The sequence below is a fragment of the Oryzias melastigma genome, linkage group LG20, assembly GCF_002922805.2.
Source record: "Oryzias melastigma strain HK-1 linkage group LG20, ASM292280v2, whole genome shotgun sequence".
Classification (NCBI taxonomy): Eukaryota; Metazoa; Chordata; class Actinopteri; order Beloniformes; family Adrianichthyidae; genus Oryzias; species Oryzias melastigma.
In genome coordinates, this window is record NC_050531.1 from 4,977,037 (window position 1) to 4,997,104 (window position 20,068).

Below are 20,068 nucleotides of genomic sequence, written 5' to 3' on the forward strand. Positions count from 1 at the left end.
AAACAATGCAATTACACCCCTACCAATCAAAACGGAATTAAACGAGAGCTTGTCCTCTAATCACTCCCACATGAATACAAGAGCAGCAGTCATCTCCAACCAAAGGCGTGTTTGTCCTGCTCCACAGATATCATCAGAATTCATTTGATGGAGTTGCTGCTCACCCTTTTGTTGAAGTAAAAGCCTAGATATTCCAGTTCCTCATTCTAATAACTCCATCTTTCTATCAGGTAATCCCAGAGAGAAGAACACAGAGTCCCGTAAATTTGAGGGGTTAGGATTTTGAACGAAGGAGGGGGACGAGGAGAAAGCGGGGCATTCCACTAGTCGGGGCAAACATTCACAAGTCCAAGCCACTGAAGCGTGTCTGACGCGCCTTTTGTGTTCGCTAAGGCAGGCCACAGTTCCAAAGCAGCAATTAAAAGCAGGACCTTTTCACCCATAATCCCCCTGACCTGGACGCCCACACCCAGTCCTGCAGATGTTCCCGTCTCTGCTTTCACCGGTGCTGCTCATTTCTGTCCCAGAAAACCCCAAAAATCTTCTGCCACATGTGCTGATTTTTGCAGGACGGAGGATTCTCGTTTGGGCCTTTGACCTGTTGCCGCTGAGATCAAACGCCAGCGACGAGTAAAAGGGGAGCTGGCACAAACCGCTTACAACACATGTCAAAGTTAAGGCCCGGGGGCCGAATCCGGCCCTCGGGGTAATTAGAACCGGCCCTCCAGATCATTTTATTTCATTATTAATGGCCTGATGTTATCTTGTGCTTATTTCTAACTTTTGACAAAAGATATTTTTATGGAGAGTAAAATATTGAAAGTTATTTAAAATGTAAGTTGATTTATTCTGGAATAATATTCCTGAATTTATTTATTATTCATAATAATGTTAAAAATGTTTTAACATTTTAAAAAATTGACATTCCACTAGCTTATTGGACTATTTTTCCATTTACAACGATTTTTTTAGGCTATTTTGGACTTTAGCTAATATTTTAGCTAAATGCTAGCTATTTTGGCCAATTTTTTTTAGGCTGTTTTCTAGTTAGGCTAATATTTAAACGCTAGCTGTTTTGGCTAATTTAAAGTTTTTATTCAGTTTTTAGGATATTTGAAGTTTATCTATTTTTCAGCTACATGCTAACTGTTTTGGCAAATGTTGGTTTTTCTTTTTAAGTTTCTGTTTTGGAGTTTAGCTAAAATTTTAGCTACATTTTAGCAGTTTTGGCTAATTTATGCTTTTCTTTTTACGTTTTTTAGGCTGTTTTGGAATTAGGCTAATATTTACACGCTAGCTGTTATGCCTAATTTACGCTTTTTTCAGTTTTTAGGATATTTTGAAGTTAAGTTTTTTTTTCAGCTACATGCTAGCTGTTTTAGATAACCTAAGTTTTCTTTTTTCTTGTTTTTTGGGCTAATTTGGCCTTTAGCTAATATTTAAGCCTGTTATCAGCTTTAGTGTTTTCAGCTATCAGCTTCAGCACTTTTAACGATCAATTTAAGCATTTTAATGAGGGTATGATCTTACTTGTTTTATTGTCGTATTTGATTTTACTGATTTCAATGTCTTGATTGATGTTACTGATAATTGTTTGACTCTGCTTTGTGTTCCTACCGGAAAAATAAAGTAACTTTGACTTTGACTTAACAGCTTACAGCATTCACACCAGCAATGCTATATATCTAGTTCATAATTATTTTAAAAAGTTGGGTTTTAAAGTTTTAAAAATGTAGTTGTAGAGTGTTCAATCAATGTTTATCCTGTTCGGCCCACGACTTAAGGTGTGTTTTGGATTTTGGCCCCTTGTGAGATTCAGTTTGACACCCCTGGCTTACATGAAGCCCAAAAAAAAAACGTTAATTTTGTATTAATGTATTCCCCCCTAAAAAAAGTCTATTCTACACCCAATTAGAGGAGGGAGAAAGAGGGTGTATCTTTATTTGTGTTCAGCTGTAATCCTTCCACACAGAAAAGCGAGGCGATTAAACAGGTTTAAATCACCACAATTCCCTCCGAAAAAAAAAAAAAAATCTTATTTTATAAGCACATTAACCAAATCAATTTAACATAAATTATACGCTTTGGTGACAAAGACGCTAAGTTGAAAGTCATCTACAAAATTGTACAGATCAAAGTGGAACACAAAATAAAACTTTTGCCTTTGATTGAACAAAAAAAACTGTTTTTCTTTCTTTCTTACAACCACTAATGGTATCAAAAAAAATCACAGCTTCTTGTTGTTGTTTGAAGGCGCTTTTACCAGCTTCATTTGATGCCACACATCCGCAGCAAAGTGGCGGACATTTATATACAAACTCTTGAAGTGTCTTCTTAGATTTGGCACCCCCCCCTCACAGACAGGGTACTGTATTTGTGTTCATTTCATTAGGGCGACTGTTCAGTGTCGAAGGCCCCCCGAGGGGGAGACTGGCAGCACCGCAGCATTCATCATCATTACATCAGCGACCACCGAGATCTGCTATCTTAGGCTTATCAGCGGCGCGCAAACGCACCGCGGCGCAGCGACTTCGAGGGGAGGGGAGAGATGGGAGATGCAGACGATTGAGCCAGATTGTGAGAAAAAAGTGGGATAAGAGAGAAAATGAATGGAGGGAGGGAGTGTGCTTAGGTATGCGTGCGCACACACACATGCACTCTGCATGCCTGCACATGTTTCCTCGTGTGTCCAATATGTGTTTTGCACATTTCGCAGCTATGCCAACAATATTAAGGGGCTCCGTCCCAGCTGGAAAACAGGAGGAAGCGCCTGAGCCCTTTAGCGAGATTTGCTGAATCTACCAATAAACCAGAATGTGCATGCGACGCATGATTTTGGGGGAATTGAACCAGGGGGGTGGGAGACTCTTCCAGGAGACAGGGGGAGTGCTCACTGGTGCTTAGAGGGCTTGGGTTCAAGCTCCCCACCCAGGAGGTGTTCCCAAACCCGAGAGCTCATTGAGGAAACCACACACACTTGGGTTTCCATGCTGTGTTCGACACTTATAGCTCGAAGGGCAAAGAGACGGAGGGGGGGCGGGATTTTGGTGGCTGTGGTTCCCATTCAACAACAAAACTTTGCCCAAATAGTGCTAAATTTGGGTTAGACCAACCCCCTAAAGGCCCATCTTGTACATTTAAAGATCATTCCCATTAAAAATTGTGTTTTTATTGTAGCATTTTTATCAAGATTTAGGACTTTTAAAAGGTAAATTAAGATTAAAATAGCATTTCTGAGAATATTTTCAATTCAAATTGTTGTAAATCAGGAGGAGAAATATATAATTGTATTGATTACGATAAACTTACAGTTTATACCTATGGAATCACTTTCAGACAAATGGATCCATGAACGTCTTTGTTTTCCTCGTCTGAGCTGGTTCAAAAGTGCATAAGGTCGATATTGTTCGCCATTTTTGTTGCATCACTAATGGTAGGTTGGGGATGTGAGGGGCTGTAAGCTAGCAGGAGAGGGTGTAAACAAAGGGATGATAGGACATGAGTAGCTTATTCACCACCAACAGTCCCAAACACAACTAAGAGGCGTATTTCTAATAAACTCCTGCCGCTCTGCGGAAACTGTCTTAGAAAATGACACTATGTATATGTGTATATGTATACTGTGTATGTATATATATATATTGTGTATGTATATACATGTATATACACTGTGTATATATGCCCACTATATATGTATATATATGTATATATACTGTGTATATATGCCTGCTATATATACGGCATATATATATATATATATATATATATATATATATATATATATACTGTGTATATATGCCTACTATATATACGGTATATATATATATATATAAATATACACTGTGTATATATGCCCACTATATATGTATATATATATATATATATATATATGTACACACACTAGGAGTGTTTTTAAAATCCAAGTACTCGAAAACTCGCGATGATCTTAAAAAAATGAGACCTGTGAGAAGCTGCATTTACTGAAATTAGTTCTGAAAACGCGAATTTGCTTTAACACTGGAGCTTTAGCTCCATTCTTCAGATTCCGGTAACTATTCGACAGTTGACGCCATTAACGTAATTCCAGTGGATTGTGCAGCGGATAGAGGCGGCTTTTCATACCATTTTTACACCGATATGCAACATTTTAGAACGTTAAGTGTTGCAAGACAAGGATGGGAAAACATTTTCAGGATTTGTTGTTAAATTATCCAAAATAACAGCAATGTTTAAGTTTAGTTTACTGCTGAAGTTAAAAAAAATATAGTTCAAAGTGACAAACACCAATTCTATCTGTCTAAATCTTTGTTTTTTTTTATCTATCTAGTTGAGTTTAATCTCTTGTTCTAAATAAAAGTATAAATGATGGTGATTTAATACATAATTTTAATTAAATACATCAGTAAAAAATCAGCAACTGTACAAACATACAGTATTATAAGATAATCATCATGAATCTGAGAATTATTATATTCTACCATGAATATTCAAGTTAGTTTTATTTGAAGAGGTAAATAACCCTAATAGTCCCCTATTATTCAACTACTGCTATCCACTTTCCACAAACTCTGAAAGCCTTCTCGTATCAGGAGCGCCTTTTTTTTCCAAGGACAAACAGTTCAACAACAGAGCCCATCACTCGCTTTCAGCCCAGCTAATAAGATTATCCTCGCATGCGTCCCGGTCCCTCAGACCCCTCCACTTCATATGGAGGGCTGGTGAGGGACCCCGCGCGCCGCGCAGCAGAATGAGCTGAGAGCATCTTACATTCCCATGTAACAAACCCACACGATGTAATCATAATGCTTACACGATGCCTCTTTTGCTCTCCCTACCCAGCAGACGGGGCAAATAAAGCCCGCGCCACAATGAATGCCGCGCTCACTCTCCCCACAGCCCCCTTGCTTATTATCTTGTTTATTTATACATTTCAAATGGAGCCACTTGTTTTATTGCAAGTGGGGCTGAGACGACGGATAACAGCGGCGGCTTTGCGGCCTAGTCGAGCCGTACTGGTTTTCCCCTGCTCCCACTTTACATTCCGCGCGGCTTTTGTTTGATCAAACACTTTTCCTGATTTTTTTTTTTTTTTTTGTAAAAAATAATGCAAAACACAGCAAAAATGACAAAAGTCCTTCATGGAGTACAGCGATTCATTTAAACAACGATCATAGTTTGTGGTTGACGATACAATTCATAGTTGGTTCCTAAAATCAATTTTTCGCCAAAACTTCCACCATTGAGACTCAGTTATAAATACCTGAACAGTGCAGGTGAAGTTTTCCAAACTCCTTGTATTTCTTTAAGATTATTAAGTGTAAAATAAATTTTAACCAATTTATTTAATTTTGAAACTAGCGAAGAACGATATATATCTATGCCAGTATCGGTATCAGTGATATTTGCATAATTTGAGTTTATCGGTATCAGTCTAATATTAAAAAATCCACCAATACTGTTCTGACTGTTTTCACATGCACTTTATGAATGAAATACATTATTGATCCTAATAGATTCCTGACACTGGAAAGATTATGATTTACACTTGTGTCTAATAGTCAGGAAACAGTTTGAATGTTTTCAGATATATTCCAAAGTTTTAAAGTGATACTTGTTCCTATGGGATCCCTCAATGTATGTTAAAAAGATTAAGTACACTGTGATTGTACAGTCAAAGAAAATATGTGAATTTTTAATAAAAAACAAAAAGAAAAAAGACATCCTAAATTTGTGCTATTGTAGAGACTAAAATATCAGTATCGGCAAATATCGGGGAAATATCGGTTATCGTTATCGGCCTGAAAAAATGATATCAGCTTATCACTAATTGAAACCATTAGATTAACCACATGTATTCTCACTCCCAACTCAACGCCTATGGGCGTATGGCTCGTTTTTTGAAGTGATGGATGTTCCCATTAGATCAGGGGTCCCAACCTCCGGGCCGCGAACTGGGCCACAAGCAGGAAAAAACACAGATCAGGATGTCCCCAACCCTTCGGGACGTGGGCTGGTAACCTTACCAGGTACTCATACCTCAACCTTAACCTGGTTCCGCATCTGGTATCGGATCTGATATCACGTATGATACCGCGTCCCGAGAGTTGGAGACCACTGATTTTATAAGAACCACAAGCACCTCAAAAAGCAATGACTTGGCGTCACCCAAAACGTCAAAGTGGCGCGGAGGGGGCCTGAGCCATAGGTCCATATATGACGAGATGGGAATGTGTAGGATTAACAGCTTGCCTCAAACAGATCGATCTGGTCGGATCGTAGGGATATAAATCGATTAATCAATTACGTTTATTAATTGTTACTCTCAAAATTTGACAACTTCTAAAGTTTACTTCATAGATTTTAAAGACCCATTTCAATGAAAATGGTGTTTTAACAGGTTCTTGTAGCTGAAAATAGCAGTTAAAAAACCTCATAATTGTGACGCAGCAACTGAAGTGGTATGTTGCTCTGCTACATATCTAAAGTATGCATTTGCAGACAAATAGAACAATTTACGTCTTCATTTTCCTGATCTGAGCTGGAATCTGGCTCTACTGTATGACTGTTTAGCTCCAATATTGCTCGACGTTTGTTTTTTGCTACGCTAATGTTAGCTTGGGGTTGTGAGGAGTTATAAGCTAGCGGGAGAGTGTAAGCAAAGGAATTATGGGATGTCATTGTAGGGATACTTCTAAGCCCACTAGAGGAGAATTTCTGATGAATTTCTGCCATGTTGGAGAAAATATGTCTTAAAAATAGTGCACAAACGATTATTGTAATAGTCGACTAATCACCAACTATTTTTTCCAATTAGTCGACTAATTGGGTCATGTGCAAAGTGGATGTAAAGCACACATCTTAACCATCATTAGCTTAAAAACTAACTAAAAACTAGATATATAATATTACCTGCAATAATGCTAGTGTGAATGCTGTAAGCCGAATTTGGCCACTAAAGATGCTAGTCCTGATAGCTGAAAATGCTGAAATTGATAGCTGAAATCACTAAAGCTAATACTTAAAATCGTTTAAGCTGATAGCAAGCTAAAAAATATAATGCAAAATTAGCCTACATAAATGAAAAAAACCTGTTACCCAAAACAGCCTAAAAAAAGAAAAAATCCTAAATTAGCCAATATAGCTAGCATGTAGCTGAAGTATTAGCTTAACTCTAAATTAGCCCCCAAAAAAACTGGAAAATTCTAAAATTAGCCAAAATGCTAACATGTAGCAAAAATATTAGCTAAACTCCAAAACAGCCTTAAAAACAGAAACAAATCCTAAATTAGCCAAAATAGCTAGCATGTAGCTGAAATATTAGCTAATCTCCAAATCATCGTAAAAAACAGAAAAGACTAAATTAGCCAAATTAGCTAGCATGTAGCTGATATATTACCGAAACTTCAAAATAGACTTTAATAAATGCCAAAATAGTCCAAAAAGCTAATGGAATGCCATTATAACTTTAAACTTTACTACACTCAGACATCATATAATATAAAGTAACAACTAATTGACTATTTTAATAGTCGATTAGTCGTCGATTAGTCGACTAATCGTGTTAGCCCTACTTAAAAACGATGGATTTTTAGATCTTGGATAAAAACATAATTAAAAGACCACTGAGGACACTTTCACAAAAGATAAAAATATCGTTCTAACAACTTTTTAAGTTTTTTTTTTTTAAGTAGTCCCTGCACATGGCGGATAATACCAAGCACGGGCCAATGGGATCTGCATGAACTGCAGTGGAAAAAAAAAAACATGGCGTTGTTTGTTGATGCATTCTTCACGCAAGTCTAAAGACAAGCGTTCTCGACGCCACAAGCAGAGCATGACAACAACATCCTTCGCCGTGCTCCGGCACCAAACGAGAACATGTTACACCGCGGGCTGCCACGCTTGAAAGCGCGACTCCTGTGCGTGGAAACGCGCGTGCAGCGGCTGCCGCTTCCCACATGCAAGTGCAACCCAAGGTAAATAAGACGGGGGACCCGAGGGAGCGGATGAGTGGAGGGAAGACACATTCCTGCCGTGATGAAAACCTCTTTCTCCGCCTCTTCTTCACACAGAGAGGGATCCATTCTGCACTTTAGACAAAAGTACATCAGAAAGGTTGCACCGCTACAAGTTCAAGAGTCATCATGCAACTGCCCTGCGAACTTTTTCTGCTTTTTGTGAATGATGTCTCCTCCCTGCCTCCTTCAGTCTCCCTTTCCTCTGCTGCAGCGTGTCACTGGAATGAGGGCTGAAGCAGACTGAGTCAGTGCTGCTTTGTGATTAATGACGGGCTCCGGCGTCTCCGGGGCCGAACACTAAAAACAGCCAGGGGGCAGCGTGATAATGCACAATAATAAAGCCCGCAGACAATCAGCCAGGCAAAGCAAAGGCCTATTAGCTAGCCCCATCAGGACGGCTAAGTGAGAAATTAGCCCTTCCCGAGCTCCGCCACAATTCATCAAGTGCTGCCCCTGAATCCCCCTGCAAGAAGTCATAATGTTTACTTAAAGACTGGCCTTGATGCCCCAGCGGGGGGCTTTATTGGCTCTTATTAATTCCCGGCCCAGCCCTTGCAGCCATGTCATTTAAAGCGAATTAAAGGGGTGAAAATTGGATGAGATGAAGTTGTCTCGGTGTCGTGATAAAACCGGACCCAAACGGAGGAAGACGTGGAAAAATGAGGAGGAATGTTGAATGAAGCTGTCCTAAAATGAGTCCTAGGAATGCAGAGAGAAATAAAAGCTTGAGGAGGCAAGGGGGGGTCGACAAAGAGAAACTTTAATGCCAGACTTCCTGTATGGATGGGGACAGATTTGGAAAGGGCAACTGTGGGTCACACATTCCACAGAAAAAAGGGGTTTTACATTATTTAACATAACCGAATGACCTATCAACACTTAAGTTCAGCACCTGGACTAACAAACTTGACCAAAAAAAATAGATAAAAAGCGGACAAAAAAAGTTCAAATTGATTCCAAAGTTGTTATCTTTTCAAAAGCAGCCTCACATCAGAGCTCATTGGCCGGTGAACAAGGAAGGCGCCTGTGTTGCCGGATTGACAGCAGGTGAGTGTGCTCCATGGAGCAGTATGGAGTCTGCTGCAGCGCAGGAAGGAGATCAAAGACAGCGGGAGCTCAGAGGGAGTACCAGAGACTTCCATCTCCCTGACGGCTCTCCCCACGGCGGCGTAGGGAGACAACTCTCTCCCTTCACTTTCATATCAGCCGCAGAGCCCCCCCACCCCTCTGCTGGGGCTCGTAGGCTTTACACACAGTCTCCGAGGACTGGGAAGTGCTGCCAAACCTGCATCCCACCTACAGCAACACTCCTCCACATCAACGCACGCAGTGTCGCTTATGAGAAACAGCTGAAATTTTTTTTTAAGACTTGAGTTTGGGAGAAACTCCACAGCAATGAGACAGAACCTGACAGGCCAAAACAAAACAAAAAAACTTCCCAAAAACTCATAAAATGGCATCATGAAATCCCCGGCGCGAATAACACTGTCATTAGACAGGCAGCCCCCTCAGGCGAGTCGACGTGACTGCAAGGAAAACAAACGCCTGGGTTTATTCTGCTGTTAGCAACACCTCAACTCCATCTGTAAGGCAAACCAAACCACTGATGGTATATGAGAACCGGACCAAGAGAGAAAAGGGTCCCCATTTTTAGCGATACGAATGCCACCAGTAAGTAGTGCTTGGTTCAAGTCTGTCCAAGTTTCTATGAAAACCACTCTCTCCAATCAGGAGTGAGCTTGTTGGAAGGCCACACCCCTACCACTTAGGCAACATAAAATCTGTTATAAACCATTCGTGGGAACCAGAGCCAGCCAATAAATTGATTTTTATCGAAATCTTCTGATGCAACAAATTCAAATGTATCAATAAAATCGATAAATCCAATTTTATGAAATGTATCACTAAAACAGAATTTTTTCTGTTTCAGATTCAGAAAAAAAAATCGTTTTTGGAACATTTTCCTCGCACTTTGTTTTCTTGGACCTCCGATGATCGGGGTAAGGTCAGTCCGCTTGTTTCTCGCTGCACTTAAAAATGTTAGCTAGCAAAGAGGAACTTTTTCCCAAAAATAGTGTCTCAAGTTTTATGGAACCTCTGATTACTTTTATACTCCTCTGACTCCTCCCTATTGCTCCAACTTTAGGGGCTGTTTGGAGCTGTACGGTGTTTTTTTTTCCAAGAAGTAACCGTAGCGACTTAGGGCTAGCTAGCTATCCCTCTACCGGTATCTGGTGTGTGCTAGTGCCGCTGAAGAGAAACACATTTCTTCATTCCTGAAGCACAGAGGTTTACTTTTAAATATAAGTAATGACTTTTTGCTTTAGCAAGACTTTTTAAAGTTATAAACCGACGTTTTGTATTTTCCTAGCGCTGGCAGCTATGCGCTATCATAGACGACTCAAGCGGTAGTAATGTCCAAAAGTTAGGACACTATTTCCTACCTCATCTCTCTACTTGTAGGGATAAATGTGGGGGTAGGGAGAAGGCAAAGACCCTGCCGAGTGTGATAAGTGTTTACGGGATACTCAGGCTAGTGCTAGCTCCCGAAACACCTGCGACATTGGTTTATAAACATTTTTGCAGCTTATATTTAGTGTTTGGGCCAACTTCCAAAAGTGATGTTAAAAAAAACAGTTTTTGTTGAGGGAGAAAACAATCGATTGTAATCGGAAATCAAATTTCGTGTCAAAACGTTAGTTTTTTGGCCTCATCACCCAGCCCTAGTGAGACCTTCTTCTTTTATTGAGGCATCTGATTTATAACTTGAACTACATGCAAATACATGTTAAAGTTTAACAAACAGAATGACTGAACATTAGCTCATTTTTTATTGGAAGTCTATGGGATTTTGGGTCCTTAGACCCAGCGGGTACTTCCTGTTTGAAGCACCAAGGGGTCATTCAGTCCAGTCTTCATTTACCCCTCACCTCCGCATGCCACCGAAGCCAAATAAACTCACGAGGAGGAGGAGGAGAGGGCCCTAATTGGAGCATTTGACGGGCGCCGGGGGTTAATTGGGAAGCAGCTGGTTTCACGGTGGAAGTTCAGCCTTTGCAGCAGAGACAGTTAGTGATGATTCAGATCAGAGGAACGGTGTACTGTAATCATCCTCACATCTCCCCTCCTCCTCCTCCTCGCACGGCTGACAAGCTGAGACAACCTGGCTTCCAGCAATGCAATCTGGCACCTATCAAACAGGACTGGCGGTGGCGGCGAGGGGAGGGGGATCGCCCGGCTCATGCTTCACCGGCGCTAAACATCCTCCGACCTCGCTAATCACTCACAATAACTCCTACCTCTAGGATACGAAACCCAGTTCATCAGTTCTGTGGTGGAAGTATGTAAATGCGCCCGACAGAGCGCGCTCTAATGGCTTATTAGTGCGTGCAAACGGGTTTGCATTGATCCCCACGCCAGAGGAAGATGAGAAACTTGAGCAGTTTGTTTCTGTAATCGCATTGTTTCAAGAAAAGACAAACATTAACATCTGAAGCACACCGTAACCTTCAAACTGCGCTCCTTCCGTGGAAGGAAAAGGAGGGAAAAAACCTCCCTGGATTACAGGGTAATCAGAGCCAGATGGGATGGGCCACGGCGCGACTTTGCACGCCTTTTCGAAAGCTGTCCGCTCGGATTCGGGAAAACTACTTTTCGAGAGGGACAAACTGTTTAGTCGGTTTATATAAAGAAAGTGAAAGTGACTGTGGTAGCAGCAGAGGGTTTAGATGTAACTCTAAACTGGGCTCTTTCTGCAGGAGGGCGGCTGAGGGAGCATTTGAGGGCTGAGCGAAGCCCAGGTAGAGTCGTAGGCAGTAATGGGAGGAGACAGGGACTTAGGGCGCCACACAAAAGCCAGGCTTTATAAATAATTCCAAAAGCTAACAGGATCTCTTGTATGTGAGAATCTGTGAAATACATTCACACATGGATGCACACACACCCGCACAGCGCCACCAGAGGGAATAGTTTATTCGCGGCGCCCCGGTGGGGCCGGCGCGGGTCTGACCTGCCCAGATTGGTAAAATTGAGTGAAAATCTTTCCGGCGTAGGTGATGTAAAGTGCAGAAAGGTCCGTTTTTGCAAGTCGCACATACATTTCCAGCCTCATAATGAAGGGGCTGCAAAGCACACCGAAGACCTGTCTTGTAAATCTCTTTGTGAAAGCAGCTTTGGGGGGGTAGACAGGGGCTTACACACTGAGCCCTGAGGTAGAGCTCCAGACTCCACTCCCTCTAAACCCCCTCCGAAGTCTTCCTCCCTCTCCCACACACACTTTTCCTCACTTTCCCTCTACCCTACATTTCCTTCTCTTTTCTTGGCCTCCCCTCACCTTTTCATTTGCGCCCTCCCTCCCCTGTCCGGCCCGAGCTCCGGAGCGCCGGTCCCCAGCCCCTCGGGCTCCCGCGGAGCCGCGGTGACTAATGTCCTGCCTTCGCTCAGACAATGAGTTTAAGGCTGAGCCGAGAAAGTGTTGAGAAGGGAAAAAGACTCCAGCACCTTTGACAAATGGAACCCTTCGAACTCCCGCGTCCACGGAGGGAGGCTTTACAATGTTGCGCTCCACGCTCCACGTCCTCCGAGGGACGGCTGCGGCCCACAAAGCCGCATCTGGGGGAATATAATGAATTCTTTAGGAAGTCTAACCCGCCTTTCTTCATGAATAAGATATATTTCCAAAGCATGTCCACCACTCTTAATAAAAACACCAGCCTGGCAGGAATAGCTAAAGCCGTTTTAGGCCCCCGTGTACACCTTAATATTTCTGTTTCTCTATAAATTTCCCACTTCTTCCCGGGACTGTCACGGCGAGGCCGGACCTGCATTTTTCCTGGAAGCTAAAGATTCCCCCCCTCCCCGATGACAAACTGTCAACAGAAACGGGCCGCGGTCCCTCTCTTTCAAGAAACTCCTGGATGTTCCACCATCCTCTTCCTCCACGCTCCCTACCCCCCACGCAACCCTAAAAGGAACTGGGCTTTGTGAAAGGAGCAAAGGGGAGAGGAATCCCCCCCCCTCGAACCCCTGTTCCTCACTCCCTGCAGAGTATTGTTAGAGCGCGGCCCCCTCGACTCCCCCCGTGGCCGGGGCTCTTAAAACAGCATGCTTTGCATGAGAAAAAACGATTAGTCTTCAAATGCTGCGCTGTCAAAAGAGGGTCCTCTCAGGTTGGGGCTGAAATTTGCTCAGATAGTGGAGTTGGGCCTTTTGTTTTTCCAAGATGAGGCATTATTACTGGCAGCCTCTGTTAGCATTCATTACACACAGTGGAGGGGGTTCATACAGGACACCGGGCCCCCGCCTCCTCCTCCTCCTGCTCCGCCAGGGTGCTCCAGGACCACAGAAGAAGGAAACGAGGAGCATCCCAAACATGTTCAGGGGCAGAGAAAATGTTTATAGTATTTCACTCCAATGAAAATTGTGTTTTTTTTCATCATGATGGAGGACATTTATAGAGAGAATTAAGCTTTAGGGGGGGTTTAGACTGGATACATTTGGTCAACACATTCTCACTCCCAACTCGTCACATATTGACGTTTGGCTAAGGCCCTTTTTATCATTTTGGGTGTCCCCAACTCATCTTTATTTGACGTGCTGGCTGTTCACAAAATCAAAGGTCTACAGCCCATGGGACGCAGTACCGGATGCAGTACCAGTCCTGTACCATTACCTTGACCTAGTACAGGCACTGGTTCGCGCCCGGTGCCGTGTCTGGTAGCGGTTTGGGTCTGTTACTGCATCTGGTCGGGTGAGAGTACCAGTGTGCTACGCGTGGCGGTACTGGACCGGTTCTGGTCTGCACCCCGAAGATTAGGGAACCAAGATTTAATGGGACCGGATGCGGTACCGGATGCGCACTGGTCCTTGGGACGCATCCAGTACCAGTATCCATCTAAGTACCGGTACCCTAACCTTAACCTGCTACTGGTTTGCGCCTGGTACCGCATCAGGTACCGGTGCAGGTCTGGTACTGCATCTGGTTGGGTTAGGGTACCGGTGCGCTATGCTTCAGGTACTGGACCAGTTCTGGTTCGTACACCAGAGGTTGGGGACCCTTTATTTAATGGGACCAGATGCGGTACCAAATGTGCACTGGTCCTCTGGATGCACCCAGTACCAGTACACTAACCTTAAACCCAGTACTGGTTTGCACCCATTATCGCATCTGGTTACCGCGAGGGAGGGTCTAAGGACAGGGATGACCGTTCTTTATAGTCTGTTTAGTTTTTACCTATTGTGCATATTTTATGACTCCATCTGTGCATCTGTTAAAACTACAGGCATGAAGCCCAATGAGGCAAATTGAATTTGTGATATTGGGCTATATAAATAAAATTGAATTGAATTGAATCTGGTCACGTTAGGGTACCGGTGCTCTACACATCGCAGTACTGGACCAGTTCTGATTTGCATCCCGGAGGTTAGGGACCCAAGATTTAATGGGACCAGATGCGGTACTGAATGTGCTTTGGTCCTCGGGACACATCCAGTACCGGTACCCTAACCTTAACCCAGTACTGGTTCACATCCGGTACCACACCTCTTACCATGTCTGGTACCGGTAACGCATCTGGTCCAGTGTCGGGTTAGGAGAAGGGTTAGGTTATCGATGCCCTTTGCATCGCGGTCCCAGACCAGTTCTGGTTCGCGGCTTAGAGGTCAGGGACCTGTGATTTCATGGGAACAGCCAGTACGTTGAAAAACATCGAGTTGGGGACACCCAAAACCTCAAAAAGTGGCAGGTGAGACATTAACCAAACACCAATATGTGACGACTTATGAGTGAGAATGAGTCGATTTGCGAACTCAAGTTTGGAACAAATCTTTAGTCTGAATAGTAAAGAGCTTATATTTGTAAAGTGCTTTTCAAACTTCCTTGAAGGCCCAAAGAGCTTTACAGTCGCAGTCCCATAAACACACTAGTGGTGGCTCCACTGCTAAACACTGGTATCAACCTTCCACCAGAGGCAATTTGGGGTTCAGTGTCTTGCCCAAGGACACTTGGGCCCAAGCACACTTGGGCAAGGCAGTAATCAAACCCGAAATCTTCCAATCAGGAGTCAACTACCTTACCGCTGCACCACAGCCGCCCCACCCAAGTGTACGCTGGTACAGGACCAGGAACCACACTCTGACCCCCTTTTTGAGGTGGTTTGTTTCGAGTCAGACTGAGCTCTATTTTAGTCTGTTTTTTCAGTCTGAATAGTCTCCACACTCAGAGTGGAACAACTGGACCAAAATGGCCACCATAGCCGGACTTTACAAGATGTAGCAAAGGAACGATGAGACACAGCAACTCACTGAAATCTGGTTGGACGAATGCAAGCTCATTCAAACAACTTTCTCATGACAATCTAACTTATCGGAGTACCTTTTTAGCCAACATCTTCTCAATGACCACCTTGCAGCATGCCTCAACCAAAAGGTAACGTCAGCGAAATTTAAAGTTTGAATCAGTCAACATTCCCGACAAGGATTGCAAAGTGTAGAACTTCCATTATTCTTTCTGTGATTGCTTTGCCACTCCCTCATAATACCTGACCAATGACTGAAGAGATCTGCAGTCACATGGTTTTGTTAAGTTTTAGCTCGAAAAGAACGCAGACCAAGCACAAGGTTTGGGACTCAATCCGGACCAACGGACTTTTAAAATGTATTTCTGAGTATTTCCTAATGCTAATCGTCGTGAATCAGGAGCAGATGAAGAAAATAGTTGTGGGTGTGATGTAGAAGCTATAAAGGCTCCGCCCCTTTCAGATGAAACCACTTTAAAGACTTAATGTTTGATTTACTGTAACTTTTCAAAAAAATTAGCATAATTCTAGCTGATTCTGAAGGAGAAAAGCGGCGCTGAGCCGCTTTTCTCCTTCAGAATCAGCTAGAATTATGTTAAAAGTTGAAAAGTTACGGTATGTTAAAAATTTTAAAGTTAAAGATCTATTTACACCTTCCTTGTTTTCCTCATCCAAGCTGGAGAACTCCCATATTTTCAGCAATTTTTATGCACCGGTAAAGTTAAAGTTGGGGGTGTGAGGGGCTGTAAGCTAGTGGGAGAGAGTGTAAACAGAGGGATGATGGGAAATGAAGTCCCACCTACTTACAACTCAGAGGTGAATTTGTATTGAACTCCTGCCGCTCTGCAGAAACTATGTCATTTAAAATGATTCAAGTTTTAAGATTTCGACTAAAAACAACACAATCCTGGGAATGTTGAGATGATTGGAGTGGTACTTCAAGTTGCAACCAAAAAAATGAAGGAAGAAGGACAGATCCTTGTTCACAGCTGGCGTCCAGTCACCACATTGGGCAGGAAAGCCACGACCTCCTCACGGACGCCACAACCGACTCCCATCAAAGCTGACGCATCTGCAGCCACGGATAAGAAAACTGCTTCCCGGCTTCACGCTCGGGCCTCAAACCCAAAGCCCTTCGCCTCTCGTCGCTACACTTCACACCGCAGACCTAAAGACACTTTTACAGCAGCCAAAGCAAACAGAGGAGGGGATGAGTGGCGGCCACATGCAAGCGTGACTTGTCCTGTTTTCTCCTCAAGTGGCTGAGAAAAAGAAAACGCTCGCAGGCACTCTGCACGCTGGCACACAGGCGCACTTATTAGCATTAAAATTTACCATGACCTACAACGGCTCTTTATGTTAATCTGTCAAGCACGCTTGTGAGATTTGTTTAAAAAAAAGTGGATATCAAAATAATATAAATGAAAGTAACTGATCTAGTGCACTAAAAAAATGTGGCTAATATACATATCTAAAATTGCCGTTTGCTATCATCCCTACTTCCCCCTTATCCAAAGACATCGCCCAGCTTGAAAGGTGCCTTTAGCAGGCTCCTTGAAACGGCGAGCGAGGGTCCCGCTCAGGGACAATGATGGTTGAGGTGGAGGGGAGCCGGGGGAGCGGGAACACATAGCATATTAAATCTGCTGGCGGAGCTGGCTCATCGGCGAGGAGAGCCAGAGAGTCAGATCTGAGGGATGCCCTGAAGGGATGGCTGGGCCTGGGGATTAGGAGGCCAAGAAGAAGCCCCTCTTACGCCCAAAGACCCCTTCTTGTCTCTCCTCGCACGCAAATGCGTCCAGACGTTTTGACGCTCCTCAGGTTTAGCCCGACTTCTCACACACACACATTTTCACCACTCTTGTGCGCCCCCTCCTCAATCACAACCTCTCTCTGACTTTCTTTCTTTCTTTCTTTCCTTCTTTCCCCACTGTGCCTGTTTCATTTGATGTCAACATATCAAAGTACCAAATCATCAAAGTGGGAGCTTTCTTTTGGGGGCCATCAACTCCACGATATGCCAGGGGACGCAACGGCTAATCACGCCACACAGGCAATTACTCCAAACTTTCACCAGCCAAGCGCTTTACGTTGCCATAAAACCATTAAACATTTGATCATTTTTACTAATATGTAAAGAAAGAGGACATTTTTTTTTTTTACTTTTAACAAACAAAACCCTTTTCTCTGTCCTCATTATCTTCAGGATAATCAGCCGTCTTTGAGAGGTTGCCGCATTAGCACAACAACACCTCTCATTAGTGCCTCTTCATCCAAACCTGATAACAGGTATTCTCTCTGCTGGATGGCATAAAAAAAAAAGAAGTCACAAAACTAATAGCATGTCATCCCTCTGCGTCAACTCCACAGCCCCTATTCTGCCGGGTCAGCGGGTCGCAGGTGTTTGTATTCATGCATTATGCTGCAGGAATGAAGCGCTTAAAAGTTGAGATAAAAAACGGCGAGCTGCCGCTATCAGACGGATTGATTCCTGCAGAGGGAAACGCTATCCGCCCTCTCGCTCCTCACGTGAAGAGAGGAGCGGCGGTGATGCATCTGTCCTGGCTCCAGCAGGTGAGGACGGCGTGCATCTCATTCCAGCAGATTAGCATCTTATAGCGTCTATTATTGCCCCTTCACTAAATGCATTTTTAAAGAAAATTATGGTGCAGAAATAAAAAAATATATACATTTTTTTGATCCACTTATTAAGTAAACTTTTCTTTCAACCAATATATAGCAAAAATTAAAATAAATATGGTGGCCTTCAATAAAAGTGATTTAATGTATGCATTTGTATTAAAATATACAAAAAATATTAACAAAGTCTGAAAATGAGTAAGAAAAAGGCAAAAAAAAATGCATTTTGTTATGCACGCTTTTATTTTTTTCTGCAATAAATTCCTTTTTATGTCAGCAAAAATGAATTAATACAAGATTATTATTATTTTTAAAGTACATCCTTTTTTTATTACGAAAAATGTAACAAGAATTTAAAATCTGCTTGGTTTTAAAATTCCAGATTCCATCACAAAGCTGTCACAACTTCATAATTTGCCGCGTGTGGAATAAAAAAAAAAGGTGGATTTGAGCTGCAGCGCTCGCCTGAGCCCCTCGGACCCTCGTCGTTTCGTATGAAACCCGAGAGCAGACAAGCAGATAAAATGTGGAACAGCTGGCGAGGACAGGAGGGAAAGTTTTAAACAAATATCTGCACATGTGGAGGAGCGTTTTTTATGTCCGGGAACCCCACAAACAGACTTCTGTGCACAGATTGGATAATTTTTTTATCTATTTTTACTTTTTTATATTTTTTTGTCTCATCTTTGAATGATTATGCTAAAGCAGATTTACACATTTTTCTATTTTAGTTGGCCCCCATTAAAGTCCCCCATATGGACCCCTGCAGGGACGCAGACCCCACAGTGGTGGGCTTGAATTTCTCTGAGCACACCAGAGTTCAAACGCTGGGATGTGTCCTTTTTAGCCTTTTTACTGGGCTGGTTTTAAATTGTTGCAATACAAATTGTCAGCAGCATTATTGTGCATACTTTTAAGTCTGTCAGGTAAATAATTGTGACATTTTGAGGGGAAAATCCGTTAAATTATTGAAATAAAGCAATTTTATTAAAACTAAAATGTTGACAATGCTTTTTTAACACTTTTAAGTGTCAAAAATATTAGTTTAATGCTTAAAAAAATTTTAAAAAACAGATTATTTGTGTTTTTATTATTAAAAAAACATTTAAATTTAAAATCTATTTAAAAATAAAAGTAATTATTGAATCATTTAAAATAATTTTTACTCAAACTAACAGTTTTTATAAGGTTTCCCCCCTCCCTAGCTTTAAAATAAAACTAATCAATTCCAGGCGCTGAAATATGAACACACATGCACATATGTGGGTCCCCACACCGCAGCACACCCACGCGTTCTTTTCTTTTTGTCTTTACTTCAATAAAGTTTTGTTTCAGTAAAGTTTGATCCTTAAAGCCACGAAGTTTTAAGCAAAACTGTTTGTTTGCTGACATCGTAAAAAAAGTTAAAGTTTTAGAAGTTTACCGAACTTTGAAGAAGTTGTAAAGTACACACGGCGCTGCTGGAAGCACGCGGCTCTATGAGCGGTGCGTTCACGGCGCATCCAGGACACTTTTTATCGGCGTTTGAAACTATAAAACCGCTCTAAACTGTAAAAAAATAAATTCCTCAAACAAAGAAAAGAAAAGAATAAAATAAAAATAAAACACGCCAATAGGTCACCAGTTTTCAATGTTGGACATAAAAGCGAAACAGTTCTTAACTTTTTATCGCCATTCGGTTTTACTTACTTTTCTCCTTAATGACTCCTTCAATAATTCTCGTCTTCTTCTTTAGAGGGTGAAAAACAGTAAGCCTTCTTTTCTTCCGAAGTTGCAGATGTGTCTCTGGAGTTACTTGGGACTTTTTTTTCTTTCTTTCTTTCTTTACGCTGCCACTCCAACTCCAAAACGGCGCAGCCAGACTTTTTCCTCTTCTTTCTCCTCAGTTTTGATCAGCCAAACTACAGCAGCATCAGCGCGCCGGTAGAAAGAAAGAAAAAGTGCGTAAAGCAGCGCGAGGATGTGCGCAAACGCAGCAGAAGCGACGGAGAATCGCGTGGACAGTTGTTATTACATTTAGAGCGTTTTTTCGAGAGGAGAGAAGCGAAGTGTGGGACTCCAGCTGCTCCTTCCCTCACTTGACTCCTCCCTTCGGATTGCTCCCTCCTTTACTAT

At 42.4% G+C, this 20,068-nt stretch overlaps 1 protein-coding gene across 4 annotated transcripts in view; it reads right to left on the reverse strand.

Moving 5' to 3' along the window:
- The window catches only part of gli3 (GLI family zinc finger 3), a 156,493-nt gene extending 136,431 nt beyond the window's left edge, over positions 1-20,062 (reverse strand). For all 4 annotated transcript variants that reach the window (XM_024280157.2, XM_024280158.2, XM_024280155.2 and 1 more), the window contains exon 1: positions 19,643-20,062. The gene's annotated coding sequence lies outside the window, so the exon portion shown is untranslated. The remainder of the gene's footprint in view (positions 1-19,642) is intronic.
- Positions 20,063-20,068: the final 6 nt, after the last annotated feature.